This window comes from Brachyhypopomus gauderio, unplaced genomic scaffold (assembly GCF_052324685.1).
Source record: "Brachyhypopomus gauderio isolate BG-103 unplaced genomic scaffold, BGAUD_0.2 sc69, whole genome shotgun sequence".
NCBI classification, from domain to species: domain Eukaryota; kingdom Metazoa; phylum Chordata; class Actinopteri; order Gymnotiformes; family Hypopomidae; genus Brachyhypopomus; species Brachyhypopomus gauderio.
This window is the reverse complement of record NW_027506890.1, coordinates 1,841,880-1,851,879: the sequence shown is the minus strand read 5'-3', so window position 1 is coordinate 1,851,879 and position 10,000 is coordinate 1,841,880. Positions and strand designations below refer to the sequence as shown.

At 52.8% G+C, this 10,000-nt stretch overlaps 1 protein-coding gene across 1 annotated transcript in view; it reads left to right on the top strand.

Annotated features, from left to right (window-relative positions):
* The window catches only part of agbl4 (AGBL carboxypeptidase 4), a 176,702-nt gene that overhangs the window by 77,537 nt on the left and 89,165 nt on the right, over positions 1-10,000 (top strand). The gene's annotated exons all lie outside the window — the stretch shown is intronic.

The window sequence follows — 10,000 nt, the reverse complement described above, 5'->3', positions numbered from 1 at the left end:
GTGTATGGGTGGGTGCGTGAGTGTCTGGGCTACCTCTGCCAGGCTGGACACAAATGGCGATTATTCCCATGAATCTTAATACTGGAGAGCTTGTTGTGCCCTTGATTTGATTTTTATCAATTGCGATTGTGTTTCGCAGGACGATTGAAACAGACTGAAAGATCTTCAGGGCACGTCATGTGCTTCTGTGTTCTCCTTCAGCTCTACATATCTGCACATACATAGTGTGCTGCTGTATCTGCTTTTCTTTACACTCCTTCTCGCCAAAAGCACAGAGTGTGTGTGTGTGTGTGTGTGTGTGTGTGTGTGTGTGTGTGTGTGTGTGTGTGTGTGTGTGTGTGTGTGTGTGTGTGTGTGTGTGATCACATCGTTCAGCTCTCAGTGGCCCAGGTGCTGGATCATGCACAGTGCCTGCAGTGCTGTCTCTGCTCTTATCAAATAATTGTGGAAGAAAAACTCATTAGAAATGCTTGAAAGATTAAAAGCCGTTTTCATTTTTTTCTCTTCCGTCGTGTCCATGTTTCAAGGAGAGATGGGTTGCCTGCGATGAAAGGACACTTATTGATAAGAAACGGGGCATTGGTTTAGAAAAGATGTCTGCTGCCTATGAAATATGATTTGAATGGCAAAGTAAATTGGGCGGTTATCACATCACAGCGTGGGTGGCTCAGAGGTTGTGATGGGGGTGGGGAGGTAGGGGTCAGGGTGTAGGGCTAGTGTGTAGGGGTCAGGGTGTAGGGCTAGTGTGTAGGGGTCAGGGTGTAGGGCTGGTGTGTAGGGTCAGGGTGTAGGGCTGGTGTGTAGGGTCAGGGTGTAGGGCTGGTGTGTAGGGTCAGGGTGTAGGGCTGGTGTGTAGGGGTCAGGGTGTAGGGCTGGTGTGTAGGGTCAGGGTGTAGGGCTGGTGTGTAGGGGTCAGGGTGTAGGGCTGGTGTGTAGGGTCAGGGTGTAGGGCTAGTGTGTAGGGGTCAGGGTGTAGGGCTGGTGTGTAGGGGTCAGGGTGTAGGGCTGGTGTGTAGGGTCAGGGTGTAGGGCTGGTGTGTAGGGTCAGGGTGTAGGGCTGGTGTGTAGGGGTCAGGGTGTAGGGCTGGTGTGTAGGGGTCAGGGTGTAGGGCTGGTGTGTAGGGGTCAGGGTGTAGGGCTGGTGTGTAGGGGTCAGGGTGTAGGGCTGGTGTGTAAGATTCAGGTGTGTAAGGTTCAGGTGTGTAGGGGTCAGGTGTGTTAAGGTTCAGGTGTGTAAGGTTCAGGTGTGTAAGGTTCAGGTGTGTAGGGGTCAGGTGTGTAAGGTTCAGGTGTGTAAGGTTCAGGTGTGTAGGGGTCAGGTGTGTAAGGGTCAGGTGTGTAAGGTTCAGGTGTGTAGGGGTCAGGTGTGTAAGGTTCAGGTGTGTAGGGGTCAGGTGTGTAGGGGTCAGGTGTGTAAGATTCAGGTGTGTAAGGTTCAGGTGTGTAAGGTTCAGGTGTGTAAGGTTTAGGTGTGTAGGGGTCAGGTGTGTAAGGTTCAGGTGTGTAAGGTTCAGGTGTGTAGGGGTCAGGTGTGTAAGGTTCAGGTGTGTAGGGGTCAGGTGTGTAAGGGTCAGGTGTGTAAGGTTCAGGTGTGTAAGGTTCAGGTGTGTAGGGGTCAGGTGTGTAAGGGTCAGGTGTGTAAGGTTCAGGTGTGTAGGGGTCAGGTGTGTAAGGTTCAGGTGTGTAGGGGTCAGGTGTGTAGGGGTCAGGTGTGTAAGGTTCAGGTGTGTAGGGGTCAGGTGTGTAAGGGTCAGGTGTGTAAGGTTCAGGTGTGTAAGGTTCAGGTGTGTAGGGGTCAGGTGTGTAGGGGTCAGGTGTGTAAGGTTCAGGTGTGTAGGGGTCAGGTGTGTAAGGTTCAGGTGTGTAAGGTTCAGGTGTGTAAGGTTCAGGTGTGTAAGGTTCAGGTGTGTAGGGGTCAGGTGTGTAAGATTCAGGTGTGTAAGGTTCAGGTATGTAAGGTTTAGGTGTGTAGGGGTCAGGTGTGTAAGGTTCAGGTGTGTAGGGGTCAGGTGTGTAAGGGTCAGGTGTGTAAGGTTCAGGTGTGTAAGGTTCAGGTGTGTAGGGGTCAGGTGTGTAAGGGTCAGGTGTGTAAGGTTCAGGTGTGTAGGGGTCAGGTGTGTAAGGTTCAGGTGTGTAGGGGTCAGGTGTGTAGGGGTCAGGTGTGTAAGGTTCAGGTGTGTAGGGGTCAGGTGTGTAAGGGTCAGGTGTGTAAGGTTCAGGTGTGTAAGGTTCAGGTGTGTAGGGGTCAGGTGTGTAGGGGTCAGGTGTGTAAGGTTCAGGTGTGTAGGGGTCAGGTGTGTAAGGTTCAGGTGTGTAAGGTTCAGGTGTGTAAGGTTCAGGTGTGTAAGGTTCAGGTGTGTAGGGGTCAGGTGTGTAGGGGTCAGGTGTGTAAGATTCAGGTGTGTAAGGTTCAGGTATGTAAGGTTTAGGTGTGTAGGGGTCAGGTGTGTAAGGTTCAGGTGTGTAGGGGTCAGGTGTGTAGGGGTCAGGTGTGTAAGATTCAGGTGTGTAAGGTTCAGGTATGTAAGGTTTAGGTGTGTAGGGGTCAGGTGTGTAAGGTTCAGGTGTGTAAGGTTCAGGTATGTGGTCTGGGGCATAGGGACTAGAGCAGGGATGTCAAAGTCAAATACACCGAGGGCCAAAAAACCAAATTTGCTACAAGCCGAGGGCCGGACTGGTTCAATGTTTATTAAAACATATTGAAATGATTGCACATAGCCTATTGAACCAAGACCTAACACAGTGTATATTATTTAATGCTTAAATGAATAAAGCAATATTTTCTTATGGATCTGTCAGTAATTTCAAGTGAAAACATTTTTCAACAAGCAAACAGATAAAAACAAACTTCCTTCAAAGAAAACATGTTCTGTACATTAAATGAAAAAAGTAATAAAGGTTTGAAAAGTGCTGGAATTTAGGCTAAAGTACTTGAAAATGCTTGAAAGTGTAGCTACTTCGTTTCACAACAAATATCTGTCTGACTGAACAGTTCTCTTGTATTACGTTAACAAATACGAGCCTCTTGTAATTCCAGGACGAAACATGAAGACGTGAAGATGTTAAGATTGGGCGTTTTAAAAATAAACAACCATTAAATAATGTGAATAAAAAGCTAATTATTTCGAATTATTTCGAATAGATGTATAAATATTTAACTTTATTAAGTTTAACGTGCTGGTGCGCGCAAAGTTACAAAATTCGAGAGGTGCACGACCTCGCGAATCGACAGTGCGCGACGCCCTCGCGCACGGGCGGAGCCACTGCGATTACGTCATTTTCGCCGAGCGGACCCTCTCCGCTTGTGCGCGCTGCAGTGACTTCGCGGGCTACCGTTGCATTGTGGGGAATGTAGTGTTTGTGCGTGCAAAACACCATCGGGCGGCTGTGGCCTGTGGGCCGGTTCTAATAGTAATTAAATTTCATCCAGGGGGCCATAGATAATCAATTCGCGGGCCGGATCTGGCCCACGGGCCTTGACTTTGACACATGTGGACTAGAGTGTAGAGTTGAACACCAAAATTAGAAACTAGATCAGGACATGATTTGAGATAGCAGAGTGGGTTTCCACCCTCGAAAGCCCTTATTGCCTGCTGACTAGCAGAAGTGTTAAGAGTGATGTAGCTGAGAGGAGGCGGAGGTTGGAGATGTTCTCCAACAGCAGATGGAGCCTCTCCAACAGCAGCCATGCTCTCAGCACATGGAGGCCAGGTGGAGAAGTAAAACGTGTTTCAGTTGATTCAGAAACTATTCAGAAACGTCAAGAAATGATTGCTAAATTTCATCATTTGAAACAATGTATTGAATCAGAATTTTCTTTAAATATCTAATGCTTTTCAGAACAAAAATATGGCTGTTATTAATATCAGCAGTAGTAGTAGTTGTAGTAATTGCAGAGGTGGATTCATTAATATATTAGCATATTTTTATGCTAGTCAAGACGGCAACTGCTCTAAGGATTTTCTGGTTGTTCAGCTATTGTGAATTGAACTGATGGGTTTTTAGGGTTCACAGTTAGGGTTGTGTTCAACTTTCTTGACCTGTATCACCATATCTAAGCACATAGCTTGGGTTAGGGTTAGTGATAGGGTTGGAGTTGGGGTTAGGGTCAAGGTTAGGGTTAGTATTGAGCCAGAAGACACTATGTAAAACCTGGGCTTTCTATCTTCACTATCTAAAAGCCTGGGCTTATACTGGGCTTATACTGCACTGATACTACCCTCATACTGGGCTTATACTGCACTGATACTCAGTGGCGGACTTAGCAATTTGGGGGCTCAAGGCAAATTTAGCTAGGGGGCCCATCAACATTAATATGCGAGAAATAAGTTCAGGTTCACACTACACGATTTTAGGCTGGTTATTCAGTCGCCGACTGTTTTTGTAGATCGCCGACAGAAACTGTGGTCGGAGGCAAATCGGGGATCATTCGGCGCTCGCTCAGTCGTGTAGTGTGAACTGCTGAAAGACGCTCGCCGAGCCGTCGCCGAGTGGTCGCCAACTCATCGCAGACGACCGGCAGATATCTAGCATGTTTAATATGTAGCCCAGTCGGCGACTGAGAGTCAACAGCAGCGTCTAGCTTCATACAACTTTACTACAACACTGTGTTTAAGTTAAGCTGGGCGTACACTGTACGATATTTTAAATCGTGTACTCAGCTCCAGCTCAAACTGTACTAGAGAATGTTGCACTACGTTACGTTATACGGTGACACGGGAAAACAGGAAGTGTATAACATGTTAAAGTGATGCCGTATAGCATTCAGAGACACGTCAATAACTTGTTTGATTATTGTAATTTCACTGTTGTATTCATTAAAGCGACGTGAACAAATGGAATATTGTTCCTATCTATAATCAAACATTCAGGCTCTACCAAACGGAGCTCGCCAACGTTGGAATGCGAATAATGAGTGAGTAGACGGTTAATGCATTGAGGAATAACCCGCCACCGCTGACTCGTGAATTAATACGTCATCGAAGGCAAAGAGAGTGAAATATAAACCCGTACGACCCTACAAACATGAGCGTACGTTGCCCTATTGCGGGCTGTGACTATGTGGCTACACATGCGGAGGCGGCAGTGGTGGCAGCAATGCTAAACATCCATGCGACCACTCACACTGCAGCCCCCAGAGAGCCGCACACGAGCGCTAAGGCAGAGAAGCTCAGACGACCCTCCATCGCGTTGGCGGGGACAGCCGAGACATGGTCGTACTTCCTGACCCGCTGGGACGAATACAAAAGGGGCACTAAGTTGGCCGGTTCTGACATCGTCACGCAGCTGCTAGAGTGCTGCGAGGAGGATTTAAGAAAAGACCTCACTCGCGCGGCAGGCAGGAGTCTTGTGGATAGTGATGAAAAAGACGTCCTTTCAGCTATGAAGGCACTCGCTGTCCGTGCAGAAAACACAATGGTGGCTCGAGTGGCCCTATCCAATATGCGGCAGGGGCATGAGGAGCCCATCAGGTCATTCCATGCTCGCTTGAAGGGGCGAGCAGACACATGTAAATATGAAATGAGGTGCACTAAAGAGGGCTGTGGCCAAATGAATGACTTCACTGAGGAAATGTTACGTGATGTGATTGCCCGAGGCATAGCAGACCAAGAGATACAGCTTGACTTACTGGGCGAAAAAAATCAAAATATGCCATTAAGAGACATGATAGAGTATATTGAAGCTAAAGAGTCAGGAAAGCGCTCGGCCTCACGCTTGCTCGACCCCCAAAGCACAGACTCAATCAGCAGCTCATATCGGCGAGGGAAACAACAGGACGTCCGCAACAAAGGGGTCCAAAGAATGGAAAAATCAAAGGCGAAACCTGAGGGGACCTGCACCTATTGTGGCGAGACAGGCCATGGCAAGACGCCACAGTGGCGCATCCGGCGTACTGAATGCCCCGCATATGGCAAGACGTGCCGGAAGTGCAGCCGGCAAAACCACCTCGACAAAGTCTGTCTAGGTGGCCGCTCATCCAGACCCCCACCAGAAGAAGCTGACGGAGTGTGCGAGGAACAGCAGATGGTAGCGTTTGGCGAATTATGCACGCTCACCATGGACGGTGACAACAACAAGGTGTGCACACTGCCCTTAGCCCACCATCTGTATGACGACATGTGCGACAAATGGATGAAGCGCCCGTCTACCCCACAACCATACATCCGCCTCACCCTCGCTGTCGAGCGTGAGGACTACAAAGCACTGGGTCTTGACCTTCGGAAACACACCCGCGCTGTGACCCTACCCGCCATGGCTGACACGGGTTGCCAGAGCTGTCTGATCGGCGTCAAGGTTGCCCAGCAGCTGGGTCTGAGCACTGACGACCTCATCCCGGTGTCCATGACCATGAGAGCTGCGAACAATGAGGGAATACGCATCCTCGGGGCCGCCATCGTCAGGTTCGCTGGCAGCAGCAGTGACGCCCGAAGGTTGGAAACGCGTCAGGTCACATACGTGACGGACACCTCAGACCGTATATTCCTCTCTCGTACGGCCTGCGTGGACCTCGGCATGATATCGGACAAATTCCCAACCCTCGGCGAAGTCAACCTGGCGGCCTCAGACCCGTGTGACTGCCCACGACGTGCAGAGCCTCCAACCAAACCTACCACGATTCCCATGCCAGCCACGGAGGCCAACAGGGAGGCGTTACGGGAGCACCTCCTACAGCTATACGCTCAGAGCACGTTCAATACATGCCCTCATCAGCCCCTGCCAAGGATGTCCGGTCCCCCACTTCGCCTCATGCTCGACGACGACGCAGTGCCAGTGGCCCACCACACCCCCATCCCAGTGGCCATACACTGGCAGAGCGAAGTAAAGGCCGGCCTCGACCAGGACGTTCGCCTCGGCGTGCTGGAGGAGGTACCCATTGGCACACCAGTGACATGGTGTCACCGGATGGTGATATGCGCGAAAAAGACTGGCAAGCCACGGCGCACCGTTGACTTCCAGGCCCTGAACAAGCACGCCCTCCGTGAGACCCACCACACACAGTCACCATTCCACCAGGCGAGGCAGGTACCCAGCGGGAAGTACAAAACCGTGTTCGATGCCTGGAATGGCTACCACAGTGTCCCACTGCACGAAGATGACCGCCACAAAACGACCTTCATCACCCCATGGGGGAGATACCGGTACCTCTCAGCCCCGCAAGGGTACATAGCATCGGGGGATGGTTACTCACGGCGATACGACGAGGTGGTCGCGGATATTGGCAACAAGACGAAGTGCGTGGACGACTCATTGCTGTGGGCTGACACCATCGAGGAAGCGTACTTCCAAGCGGCACAATGGCTCGATATCTGCGGCAGGAACGGCATCATCCTCAACCCCGACAAGTTCGTCTTCGCCTCACCAACGGTGGACTTCGCTGGCTTTACCATCACCATGACTGACGTTCGGCCATGCAGTCGTTACCTGGAGGCCATCAGAGACTTCCCCCGGCCACGTAACGTCACCGACGTCAGGTCCTGGTTTGGTCTAGTCAACCAGGTGGCCTACGCCTTCAGTATGGCTGAGCGCATGCAACCGTTCCGGAGACTCCTGCAGAATGGCGTGCGCTTTGAATGGTCCTCAGAGCTGGAGGATGTCTTCCGTGAGTCCAAGGAGACGATCGTCCGAGAGATCGAGTGTGGTGTCCGCATCTTCGACAAGTCCAAGCCCACATGCCTTGCTACAGACTGGTCAAAGGAGGGGGTCGGTTTCTGGCTGTTCCAGAAGCACTGCAAGTGCACTCCAATCAAACCATTCTGCTGCACCGATGGCTGGAAGGTGACCCTGGTCGGGAGCAGGTTCACCCATGCTGCTGAGTCTAGATACGCACCCATAGAAGGTGAGGCACTTGCTGTCGCCGACGCGTTGGACAAGGCCCGCTACTTCGTGTTGGGCTGCAAGGACCTCATCGTGGCTGTCGACCACAAGCCATTGCTCAAGCTCCTCGGCGATAGGGCGCTCGACGACATACCCAACCCTCGCCTCAGGAACCTCAAGGAAAAGACCCTGCGCTACCGCTTTCGCATCATACATGTCCCGGGCATGAAGAACAGGGCAGCGGACGCCATGTCGCGCAGACCAGTTGGCACGCCTTGCCCATCGCCCATGGATCTCCCAGACGATAACGCTGCCGTGGTAACCCACCTCTCACCCAACGCTCACGCCGATGTTCTGTCTCTCATTCGACGGATGGGGCCCGTGGGTGACGATGACGGTGGTGACCTGACCTGGTGCGCTGCAGGTCTTGAGTCACTGCAGTCTGTGACATGGGACCGCGTCAGGGAGGCCACCAGCAGTGATGATGACATGCGAGTGCTAGAGGAGATGGCGGCAGACGGCTTTCCCGAATCCAGGGCGGGGATGCCTGCGGCAATCCGTGGCTTCCACCAATATCGCGAGGACATTACGTCAGCTGATGGGGTTGTCCTGTACAGGGACAGGGTGGTGATACCGCCCTCTCTCCGCAGCGAGGTGCTGGACGCCCTGCACGCCGCTCACCAGGGTGTCTCCATGATGACCGCCCGTGCCGAATCATCTGTATTCTGGCCGGGCATGTCGGCCGACATCCTTGCCACTCGGAATGACTGCGAACACTGTCATCGGATGGCGCCCTCTCAGCCTGCTGCGCCACCGACTCCCCCCATCTTGCCCGTGTACCCCTTCCAGGCTGTGTGTGCTGACTTCTTCATGCACAGAGGTGTACACTACCTTGTGATAGTGGACCGTTACTCTAACTGGCCGGTCATATCCAGGTCTGAGGGTGGCGCCGCAGACCTCATATGCCACCTGCGCCGGGCCTTCGCCACGTACGGGACGCCTGAAGAACTAGCGTCCGACGGGGGGCCCGAATTCACCTCTGCTGACACCAGATCCTTCCTGCGTAGATGGGGCGTGCACCACCGCCTCGCGTCTGTGGCCTTCCCCCACAGCAACTGCCGTGCTGAGATCGGCGTCAAGACGATGAAGCGGCTCATCACAGACAACACTGGCCCGAAAGGGGAACTGGACACCGACTCCGTACAGAGGGCGATACTGCATTACCGCAACACACCCGACCCTGACACGAAACTTTCCCCTGCGATGTGCGTCTTCGGCCGGCCAATACGGGACTTCATCCCGATTCCACCCGGGAGATACAGGCCCCATGCAACGTGGCGTGAGACTCTGACACTGAGAGAGGAGGCCCTCCGCAAACGACACATCCGCGCAGCTGACAATTGGGCGGAGCACACCAAACGTCTGCCACCCCTCAAAGTGGGGGACTTGGTACGCATGCAGAACCAGACCGGGCCTTACCCCAACAAATGGGACAGGACTGGCCGCGTCGTTGAGGTGCGCCAGCATGATCAGTACGTGGTCAAGGTTGATGGATCAGGCAGGGTCTCCCTTCGGAACCGGAGATTCCTGCGCAGGTTCCACCCCGTTCACAACAGCCTGCCTGCCCCCCGGTCTATCCACGACGATCTGGCAACTCGCGCTAGCACCCCACCGCCTGTCACGCTGCCACTGCTGTCCGGCCCTCTGGATGGTCCAGCGACGACTGCGACGGGGCCAGGATCCCCCTTGCCTCTGAGCACCTTGCCTGTTGCCCTGCCTCCCTTGGACTCTTCCCGGCTCGCTGGGAGGCCTCTCACACCAGTGGCCTCAGCCCAAGGCCCCCTCCCTACGTCGCCTGCTCCTGTAGCCCCTGCGGCTGCCCCGCCTCCATCGCCCGACGTGCCACCTGCGATGGGCTTGCGGCGGTCCACAAGGCCGTCCGGCGTGCCTGCCTGGCACAAAGACTATGTTGTAGGGTAGCCTTTAATGGGTTTCTGGGCATAGTACGATTTGTTTCGGTGTACGTTACCGCTTAGTTCACTGTTTGCCATTGTTTCTGCACTATTTATGCTACCTGCATTTTGTTATTCTTCAGCCTTTGTTTACGGGTGTTAAAGGCTCGGGGGGAGATAGAGAATGTTGCACTACGTTACGTTATACGGTGACACGGGAAAACAGGAAGTGT